General features: G+C 35.7%; 1 long non-coding RNA gene across 1 annotated transcript in view; it reads left to right on the plus strand.

Moving 5' to 3' along the window:
- The window catches only part of LOC102468022 (uncharacterized), a 67,558-nt gene extending 55,989 nt beyond the window's left edge, over positions 1-11,569 (plus strand). The window contains exons 2-3 of the long non-coding RNA XR_337027.1: positions 2,936-3,024; positions 11,428-11,569. This is a non-coding gene — a long non-coding RNA (uncharacterized LOC102468022). The remainder of the gene's footprint in view (positions 1-2,935; positions 3,025-11,427) is intronic.
- Positions 11,570-11,902: the final 333 nt, after the last annotated feature.

Genomic DNA, 11,902 nt, shown 5'->3' on the forward strand with positions numbered 1-11,902 from the left:
GCCAGCGCGGGAGGGGCCGGGGAGGCCGGGCCCCTGGAGGGGGGCCGGCCGTTCCGTGTGCTGCTGCGTGGGGGACGTGAGCCCCCGGCCTCGGGGCCGGCCGTTCGGTGCGCGGCTGCACTGGGGCGTGAACCCCCAGTCGCGGGGCCCCTGGAGGGGGGCCGGCCGTTCAGCGCAGCTCCTATGTATTCTTCAATAATTACATTCACATTGATACTCCATGAAAATAACAATTATATGCCTATGCATATGTGTGCGTAAATACTAAAATATATTCATAGCTTCCAAGAGAATGGAAAGGGTGTATTCTGCCCAACACACAATCTGAGAATGAAAAAGTTTAAAGAAGGTATGGTCATTGTTGGAAAACCATGTCACTTACTGAATAAGGATGGTGAAAAGGGCACAATATTATTATTACAATTGTTTTCAGGGCTAGCCACTATTTTGTTTGACAATTGCAATTGCTCAAAGCAAAGAAATAACATTCAATTGTCATTCTTTTAGAACTGGAAAATAGAGTTCTTAATGTGTTCATTGATTTTTTTTTATTAATTTCCATACTAATTTTTTATCCCTTGAAAAATCATGCCATACTAATGCACTGAATTATTTTGGTAAATGCTCCCCTTCCCTCCCTTAAGAATTAAAGAAATTTTCCCTTGATTTCAAGTGCTACAGAAACTGAAAAAAAAAATCATTTGTTTAGAGTAACCAGTATCTTACCTGCCAAATAATTTTAAGTGGATTTTTTTAATTCCTGAGGGGGGTAAAATCACTGTGAGGATTATGGGAAACAGTAGGATATAAGGATACTGGGTTTGCCAGTGGCCATTTTTCTGTATCCTAAATATCTTCCACTGAAGTTGGGCCATTGCTTACCTTGTTTTCTTCCAATGTAGTTCCAACCTTGAATTATTTTCAGCTTGACCTGAAAGTCACTAAAAATATTACTGTATGCACTGACCTGGTATGTTGTAAGTAAACTATAATATGAAAAAGCTTTACTTTAAGTTACAAAACTAAATAGTTTTGTGACCTTCAGCAAGTTACTTAATACCTTCAAGTTTCAGATTCCCCAAGGATGATAAAAATCGCTTTCCTCTGTACTTTCAAGATTGTTTAATAATGAATATCATACTTTCTCTGAAAATGATTTTTACCATTTTAACCATTAAAGATATTACAAGTAGTCAAGAAGCTTCTATGTATTTAATTTTCTTACTCTCTCTTTGAATATTATTGTATTAATATCTCAAAGACTTATTATGTTACATACTATCAAAGGCAATGGCTGATGTTATTTTACTAGGGACTAAGCCAGAATTGGAAGTGAATAATTTCTATAAATGAGATTTTAGTAGTATTCCAGAGGCTCTCAATTACTTGAAAAGATAAAATAATTAAAAAAGAATGTTTATATGATAATTTTCAAGTTTTGTCCCTAAGGCTAAATTAAAATTTTATAGTAAATGTGTTGAGAAGATGCTAAATATTATTTCATATAGCATGTGTTGTAATAGATTCAATTTAGATGCAACTCACATGGAAACATTTATTAACTACTTTAATTACGAAAATAAGTTCAGTCATAGCAATAGAATTATAAATATTTGGGTAATAAGAATGCAAAATTCCTCTTTAATACTGACAAACTAACTTTATACAGTATTTTCTTTAAATATGCATTGACTATAAAATGAAATAAATCACCTCCAAAACAGTTTATTTTAGAAAAAGAGCAATCTTAAATGAAAATAACAATATAAATAAAGCTAAGTATAGAAACACCTGAAGTCTCCTCTCCTATGTAGCACCTCATTGGAAATAAGGTAATCTTTAAGATTGCAGTTAGTTTTCAGTCAGAGTTGACCCACGTTAAAATAGTGGTATCAGGCCAGAGATTCATGAACTATTCATCAACGTCAATGAGAGACCAGTAGCTGGCCATCAGCTGTTTTCTAAAATGAGTTTAACTGGTTATCTGTGTCAAGGCAACAATGTGTAGAAAAACCGAGGCATGCCTTGGGGAGCAGGTTACCTACATTTTCTAGAGGTTCCATCAGCAGTGTACCATTAAAGATGGTCCTAGGACTGTGGAGTCCCAAATTTAAAGTGACTATACTTGCAGGTTGGCTTCCAACACAGCCTGTTGATTCAGGCACCAGAAGAAAAAGGCCTACTTCCAGATAGGTGGTATAAAGTACTAATTAAAATACCCAAGTGCAATACACACCATCAATACTCTAATAATTCTACTTGATGTTAAGCCATCTACTTGTTAGTGGAGGTTCAATTTATATAACAGAAGAGCTTGTGAAAAACTATGCTTGATGAGTAGAACCCTAGTTTAGCCATGGTTTAATAACACTCCTTTGGGTGAGGATGTGATTATGCTGCATAGGGCGAAGACTGGAGCTTCTGACTTGTCAATCAATTGAACCTCACCGAAATGGTAAACTCTTTGGATCTAAGGAAATGAAGACTTTTGTGTTGTATCTTGAACCTGCAATCCTGGTAAAAGTCAGGGAAGCGTAAGTAGCCCTAGGGGTGCATGGGTGCATACAGATATACCTCAGAGGCTTGCCAGGTGAAAGTGAGTTAGTCTTGAACCCCAATGGCCAGTGGAATGGAGAAAAAGCATTGGAAATGTCCCGAATAGCACATTCTATGCCATCAATCCCTCCACTGGACCCAGCTGTAATCACACTGTCTGGAAGAACTATGGTTACATGAGCCAACCTGAATTCAGTTGATGATGTTCCACTTGAGTCCTGCTCTTGTCAGCCTGTCTGCTGGCCAGGCAGGCTGTTGTATTGAGTAGCCCATCTTTGATTATCCCTGCTACCTGTAATTTCCTAATCAGAACTGTGATTTCAAAAGAAAATAATAAAAAAGAAGCTCATTCACCTGGGATTCCATATTATTTTTATAGGACCATGTGAGAAGGAACAGAAATCACCTCTCTATATGCAGCAATCCTTAAATGAGAGAATCTCCTTTGACACTATGAGCACTTAAAGTGTGAGTATGTAAACTCATGAATACTAATTACACATTTTCACAACAACAGTGCATTGATTTGGCACAAGCAAAGTCACTATAGATTCCTAAACCATGTGAGTTGTTTGCTTGTAAGGTTTGTGTGTGTGTGTGTGTGTGTGTGTGTGTGTGTGTTTTACGCTATAAGAACGCAGATAAAAATGTTCAGCCCTCTCCTGGAAGAGACTATGGAGCAAGCAGGAACACAGAGGGGTCTAAGCTGTTCACAATGATAAAGGAGGTGTTTTTTTTTTTATTTATTTTTTATTTTTAATCTTTTGTCTCTGTTCAGAGGCAGCACTTAACTGCCTACACTGTTGTGTCTCTGCTGGTTCCTGTCAGTGTTCAGGCCTAGGGGCTCATTTGCCTCCACTTCTGCTGATTTCCTGCTTTTATCCACTTCTGCACACAGCTCATTAGTCTTAGCTGTATGGCCCCTGTGTTGGGGAGGGAAGGATTGCTGTCCCACTGTCATGATAACTTCTCTTCATCTTCCCATCAGAGGAGAGTGAGTAAAAATCAAAGCACTATCTGGTGGTTTATTTTAATCTTAACTCACAGTGTTTAGCCTCTAAAGCTTCATTCACAGGTAGGACAGTGGAGAGTCCTTATTTCAGCTGATTCCTGTGGGAGGAGAAAGGAGTTGGTTCAATGTCCACTCTGCAGGTAAACTTCAAGAAGAAAGCCATATTGTAACAGACATTTACTCAGATTTGAGACACAGAGCTGCAGACATCTAGAGCAATTTTTAGTGCCTCTGGATTTATTTCAAAACCCACAGGTTTTGTTGATGGATTGAATGTGAAGTGTAAGAGCAAGTGCAGAGTGAAAAATGACTCCAAGCTTTTTATTTTTTTTTAACTCTGTTCTATTGTATGGATGGAGTTGACTTTTAAAAGTTAGAAATATCATAAGAGAACTTTACTTACAGGAAGTTGACCTAAGATTAGATGCGTGCATTTTCTTCAGTATTATTTTCCTTAGTCTTCACTTCATTTTAAAATAGTTCATTTCAGATTTACTACTGAAGTGTAATTTCAAAATAGACATTGGGTCTGTTTTGGGGGTACATGGTGATGCTTTGGTTGTGTGAAGGATTGGGTTTAATAGACACAGATAGTAAACCATGAGTGGTGAATGAAAACTGAGTGAAATATGCAAAGAAAGAGATTAGTCATAGAATCTAAAACAAGCAAAGAAAGAGAGAATATAAAGATGTTAAGGAATGATGAAGAGAGAATAGAAACAGTGTTGTGTAGGTTGTGATAGAATTGAAGAATTGTAGGTGATGACATCCCAGAAGGAATTATCAAGAATACAAGAGGTGCTAATTAGGATGGAATAATTTAAAAAGTGACTCAATAATTTCAATAATGAAATTAACAAGTTTGTTTCTGAAGGGTTAGTACTGAATGTTAACACCACCTTGTAATTAGATCATACATTAGTGGCCAAGTTTCTACTTAATTTAACCATATTATTCCATTAGCTATACATAAACATACACATATGCAAACACACACACACACATACACACATGCACACACACATCCCACATGTGTTTCTTACTAATATTTGGTGTCAAGACTGGTCAGAATTTAAGTTTTCTCCAATTTCGTGTTCTGCACATGACTTCTTACTTAACATGAAATAAATATGGGGCCCTAAACCCCTCATACCATGTAAAGCTTGAATAAGTCCAAACTTAGTTGTAAAATTTGGACTTAAAAGATTTCTGTGTGTGTTCTATTATTTTTACACCAAATTAAGCAAGAACAGCAAAAACAAATGTTTTAATATAACCACATAATGTGTAAAAATTCTTTCCAATTTATCATTTAGTTTTCAAAGCTCTTAATATATGTATTACATTAGAAACAAATGATGATTCATAGGAATTCATCTAGAAAATTACTGAGAATATATCCACAAAGAACCATAAGGTATTTGGTTACTATAAAAAGTTAACATTATTTTATTTTTGTAAAATGAAAAAGCAATAAAATGTATAGATGCATCCAAGAAGTTGAGTAAGGAAGAAACATATATGTATTTGTATGTGTATAATCAATAAAATATACACAGACATATACATATGAAACCAAAACCTCCACATATTCTACCAATGGAAAATTGTTTTCCTTCAAAAAGAAATACAGGGAAGGCACCTGGCGAGCAAGGGGGCACACTGCCCCCACTGACTCCCTTCCAGACTGCCCAGTCCAGGATCCACCCAGACCCCTAGGCAGACTGCGCCTTGGCTGCAGCAGCCTGGTACATCTGAAGGCACACTGCTCCTCAGTGATTCCCTTCCAGGCCCCCCAGTCGAGGATCCACCCAGACCTCTAGGCAGGGAAAAACGAGATTCTGCTAGTCAGACACCTGACTATAGTATCTTTTTTGAGATCACATTACTAAAAACAACAGAATGGAGACTTCAACAGACGTCAATTCCCAACAAAAGGGAAAGACACTCCTAGCCAGTGAAACATTCGCATAACAGGTACTTAACAGTTAGTACATCTTCTAATGGCTAGAAGTAGAAGAAGAGCCTCCATTATGAATAAACAAGGAAATATATCTCCATCAAAGGTACAGAGTGACTCCCCTCCATCTTCAGGGCTAATGGATAACGTTACCAAGATGTCAGACAAAGAATTTCGAACATTTATGGTGAACAAATTCTTTGAGTTGGAACAGAAAAGAGACAATGAACTACAGGAAATGAGAAAGTCATTCCAAGATAAGAAAGAAGAAATGAACACTCTGAGAAAGAACCAGATGGAGCTATTAGAGATAAAGTCTGGAATAAAGGAAATCAAAAACTCCCTTGAAAGTATTAAAAGTCAATTAGATCATGCTGAAGATCGAATCTCTGATGTAGAAGATAAAATCTCTGACCTAGAAAGAACCATGAAAAAGATAGAGAAAATAAATAAAAAACACAACAATAATATACGAGAAATACTAGATTCCATAAGACGCCCAAATATCAGAATAATTGGCATCCCAGAAGGTGAAGAAACCAATAATGGCATGGAAAATCTATTCCATAAAATCGTGGAAGAAAATTTCTCGAGTCTAGAGAGGCACTCAAGCATCAAGTCCCAAGAAATACAAAGGACCCCAGTTAGAATCAACCCCAGAAGATCTTCCCCAAGGCAAATCATAGCCAGACTATCCAAGACCACAGATAAAGACATGATACTAAAACTGGCAAGAGAGAAACGAGAAGTGACATACAAAGGTCATCTCATCAGGCTAACTCTGGACCTTTCAATAGAAACAATGCAAGCAAGGAAAGAATGGGAAAATGTATTGAAAGTGCTGAGAGAAACAATTTCAACAAGATTATTGTATCCTGCAAGATTATCCTTCATATGGGAAAAAAAGGTTAAAATCTTCTCAGACAAACAAGTCCTGAAAGAATTTGCCAGCAACAGACCAGCTCTTCAAGAAACCCTGAAGACAGCACTGTTTCAGGAAAACTGAAGAGCTAACAGACAGAAACAAAGGAATAAAAGGCTGCTGTGACAATGACCAACTTAAACGCCGGGACAGATCCAGTAACATCGATAATAACATTGAATATGAACGGATTAAATTCCCAATCAAGAGACACAGACTGGCCAAGTGGATAAAAAAACAGAGACCCTCTATCTGTTGCCTACAGGAAACCCACCTCATCGATAAAGACATACATAGACTGAAAGTGAAGGATTGGAAAAAGGTTTTCCATGCAATAGGGAACCAAAAAAAAAAAAAGAAAAAAAAAAAGCTGGGGTTGCAATACTAATTTCTGACAATATAGCCTTTAAAACAAAAAGAAATACAGAATTTATGGAAACCCCAAATTTCTTATAAACTGAGAATTATAGAACTTTCTTCATATATATTCAAGAACTGTCTAGAGTTCAATAGGTTTGTATGACCCAAGAAAGAAATGAAGCTAATAAAACTGGAAACTCATTGAGTTTTAAAAGGTGATGACCATGGAAATAGAAGTGCAATGTTTCAAATTGACAGGGTAGCATAAATATGTGCTGCTGGGTCTGGATATAGACCTGTCACTGATAAAACAGTGCACCTGTTTAGACTCTCTGGCAGTAGTCACATCAAACAAACAAACAAAAATGTGTGAAAAGAAATTCCTTTGTGAGTAAAGAGGATGCTTACTTAGATCCCTTTTAAATCATTATGGAAAAGGCAGTCATTTGATTTTATTATAAATTCTTCTTCATACAATTATTTTTTTTAAATATGAGTTTTAGTCCAAGTACTCATGTATGTATTTTATGAAATAAAACATGCTTTTTTTAAAATCTTTGAATACTGGATTTTTTCTTTGAAATTCTCTATCTTATAATTCTGAAAGACAAAAGCCTAAATAATATCTGACAAGGATGAAACCAAAGACTCTGCATAGAGGCTAGAAAAAAAAAAAAAAACACATTTTCTTGGCTTTTTCAAAGTTATAGTTGTTCTTCTAGAACTCCTCTTCAAAGACACTGGCATACGATAAAACAGTGCACCTGTTTAGACTTTGGCAGTAGTCAAAGCAAACAAACAAACAAAAATGTGTGAAAAGAAATTCCTTTGTGAGTAAAGAGGATGCTTACTTAGATCCCTTTTAAATCATTATGGAAAAGGCAGTCGTTTGATTTTATTATAAATTCTTCTTCATACAATTATTTTTTTTAAATATGAGTTTTAGTCCAAGTACTCATGTATGTATTTTATGAAATAAAACATGCTTTTTTTAAAATCTTTGAATACTGGATTTTTTCTTTGAAATTCTCTATCTTATAATTCTGAAAGACAAAAGCCTAAATAATATCTGACAAGGATGAAACCAAAGACTCTGCATAGAGGCTAGAAAAAAAAAACAAAAAAACCACATTTTCTTCGCTTTTTCAACGTTATAGTTGTTCTTCTAGAACTCCTCTTCAAAGACACTGGCATAGCATCTTCCAGTCTTTCTTTGGTTTTGGGTCCAAGTGGTGGCAAAGTGGTAGAAAATGGGAAAGATCCTTGATTAATATCCAGGTCCTCCCTGAAACACGCCAGGTACATGGATGTGCCCAGGATCTGGCCTAGATGAGACTAGGGGTACATTAGAGTATGAAGATAATGTTGGGGGTGATTTTCTCAATCTCTCTCTCTCTCTCCTAGAAGAAATATGTAAGCAAATTAACTTTTCAAAAAAATCTTTCTCTGCTTCTCTCTTCACAATGGCTTCTTAGAAGAATTCCAGTGTCTGCATCTTGACCTAGCTCACCTAGGAAAATCTCCCCACTCCAGGTGCCAGGTCACGGTCCTAGAATGTCCCTGTAAATGTCAGAAGCACATGTGCTTGCCTACAAAACAGACTGACTGAGGCTAGGGGTGGATTGCAGTATACAAACCTTGTTGAGGGTGTATGCATCTCTCTCTGCCTGATTTGTTAACAGAAGAAATAAATAAATTTTTGAAAGAGGTAATGTGTGCACGTAAACAAGGTTTAATTCATTTGTGCAAAAGTTTCATCAAAATCATTGAATAGTCAGCTTTCTAACATTGTAATTTGGTGACGTTTTAATTTAATAAAGGAATTATAAATACTGTTACTTGAAAAATATAAATTGCAAATAATAATATTAGCATAAACATTTTTCAGAAGTTTCTAAGCCTTTAAGGAAAAGTAAATATATCCTATTTTAAAATTCTATCATCCAGCAGGTGGTGTGGTGGTTAAGGTTCTGGACACTCCTAAATGGCTGATCATTGTTCCAGTCTAGAACCTGGTGGTTTACTTTCTCATTTTCCCTCTCTCTCTCTTTCTCTGTGTGTCTCTCTGGTCAAATTAAAAAAAATAAAAGAATGAATAAAGAATATTGATTCTTTAAAAAAATAAATAAATAAAATTCTATCTTCCAAGGTAAAATGCTAAAATTTCAATGTTGACACTTTCCTTTATAGGACATTTTCATGAATCAAATCATTATTAAAGACCAATTTGGGACCAGCAGATGGCGAAATCGTTATGCTGCTCGACTCTACTGTAGTTGACTGTGGTTTGAGTCCCAGACACCAGGGCTTAAAACTCATGTTGGGCACATGTGTGTGCATACTCAAGATCCTGAGAGTAGAATGAAGGAGAAGGGATTGCCACATGACCATCCCCCTGGGGGGTGATTTCTCCCTTTCTGTGCCTCTGTCTCTTTCTACCCCTCTAGCAAGTACATGTGCCCTATAGCAAAAATCTCTCTAAAAATAATATATATATAATTTATATATATATTTTGTATTAGTACTAAGCATATTTCTACATTTTTTAGAACCACATACTGTCTTGATATAGTAATAAATCGTAATGTGTTGAGAACATAAACCTCTAATTTACTTGGTGTTTGGACCAAGAAAATATTAAGTCAATTGTTTTTGCACTAAAATTATTGTAAGTGATCAAATCAACTCAAATTTTATCATAACAATTTATTGTTCTTAAAATTTTGAGGGCATAATTTCTGCTTAATTTTGTTTTCTGTATTCCAAATTGCACAAATCTCCACAGGATACTAATGGAGAGCATGTTTTCACTAAAATAACATTTTTTTTTTAATTTGTAAGACTTTAAGGGAATGCAAGTATATTTCATTTTAAAATACTGCCATTCAAGCAATTCAATTTTAATAAAATGTTCATAACAAAAGAAGGTTTTGACATTTTTCTAGTCATAATAAAGGAAATGCTGAACTGTATATGTTAGTTTATTTCAACAAGGGCATCATGCATTATTCATCTTCATTCAAATTCATATTGATTGTAATATCTTTTGATATATCATCTTGGTATTTATTGGTTCCATTAATATTCTAGCACTGTGCTCATGTGAAGAAAAATAGAAAACATCTTATAATATGTAGCTGAAGTAAAGTCTAAATGCCCTATATGGTCCTTCAAATATAAAAGGCTAGGGGAAATAAAAAATAGCTTATTCAGCACCAGACAAAGCAGTCATTAAGTAATTCAACAAATTCTAACATATTTAATTTTATAGGTTAAGAGACTGCACCTTCAAATCACAAGATAAAATATAGCAAAGCCTATGTTTATGGTAGTAAATATTTCTCGGTAAGGGAAGTATTTCTTAATGACTTTATTATGTAATAATGTGTAATATTTTCATGAATATTATGCACTCTGTGTATAAGGGTACGTGCTTACTTATGAGGCTGTGTATGTGTGGAGTGATGTGTGTACATGCATCCGCATGTGAATATATGTGTGTATGCATATGTGTATGTGTGGCTCTGTGGATGTGAGGAACATGGATATGTGTGAATGTGGGTGTTGAGGCCTGTGGAAATAAATGGACAGGTGCATGCGCTCATGTGTTTGTACATATGTGTGCACAAATGTGTGTGTGATGAATGTGTCTGTGTCAGTGGTTCTCAAACAGGACAAATCCCCCTCCCCCACCAAGGGACTATTTTTCCAATATCTGGATGCGTTTTTGGTTGTTACAGCTGGAAGGGAGACGTGCTACTGATTTCTACTGGGAAGAGACTAAGTAGTGAGCCACAAGATGCTGCTTAAAAACTTGCAATGCACAACTCAAACCCCACACGACAAATTACCCTGCACGAAGCAGAATATCAATAGTGCTGAGTTTGAGAAACACTGGTGTGTGTGTTTGGAGGGTGGGGGGAGATTTTTTTACAGGGTGCTATAAAACTTGCACAGAGTAAGCAATCAATAACCTTTTCTGTGATTTTATGCCTCATGTCATAAACAAAACCTGAGGCTATCTTATTATGCTCCTTTGCATCATTGTTATCCAGCACCCCTGAGAAGGCTTTTGCTACTCATGTCTGACAAACCATTTAGGAGCTAACAGTTGGCACCTCCTTAATGTAGGTATGAAACTTATACACTTGCCCAATCATAAATTTATTCTAACAAAGATTCCTTTCAGAGACCCTCAGAAGAGCAATTTTTTTTTTCTTTTTTAGCTATTGAAAAAAATCATATAATTTTGTCCTCAAAAAAGTCATGCCTGTTTAAATAAGTGTTCTGGTATATGTGAGATTGAGTCTTTTAAGGAAATTATTGATTTATTACAATTTGCTTCATTACTCTATAGATGATTTAATACATTTGATGCATGAGATCTGTGTATATATTTTTTAATTTATGAAATATACAAAAATGTGAAATGATCTTTTCTGTTTGTCTTTCCTTATCTATAGTTCACAAAAACATTCTGGAATTCAAAGTACTACCTAATTCACTCATTATCTCTGTTTCTAGGAAAGTCCTTTTTAATCATAACATAAACTATGCACTAGGTAGATGGTTTAATCCCATCCCTTTCATAACAATTTCTATTTTCTCACCTTCCAGATTGTTCAGGCTCATCCTAGTAGAAGAAAAGACAGAAAATGATATCTCCAATTTATTACTGAATTTGTCTGGGGGCACTGTTCTGATAGAAATGACACTAAATCCACTGGGAAGTAGAAACTATGGATGTGATGAGGATGCAGCCCACACATCTCTGATCAAACCGTTGACTCTGTTACTACAGCTGTCAAAATAAACTGATGTGAAATATGAAAAAAGAGACTTCTCATTTTTAACTGCCAGATGCACTGCGATCACTCTCTCAAAATATTTTCTATTCATTATATGAAAGATACATACATGCTCTGTCATAGAGTTGTAAATGTATACGCTATGTTGATTGTGCACATGTCAAAGGCAGGTTTGTTTATTTGCACAAAGACATGCATGCTACAATCTCGTATATCAGGTTATTTCTGGCAGCCTGCACACACAGTTGATTCTTAAAGCATATATTTATAGTAGTTAGGTGCTG

The sequence above is a fragment of the Tupaia chinensis genome, unplaced genomic scaffold, assembly GCF_000334495.1.
Source record: "Tupaia chinensis unplaced genomic scaffold, TupChi_1.0 Scaffold143943_1, whole genome shotgun sequence".
NCBI lineage: Eukaryota > Metazoa > Chordata > Mammalia > Scandentia > Tupaiidae > Tupaia > Tupaia belangeri.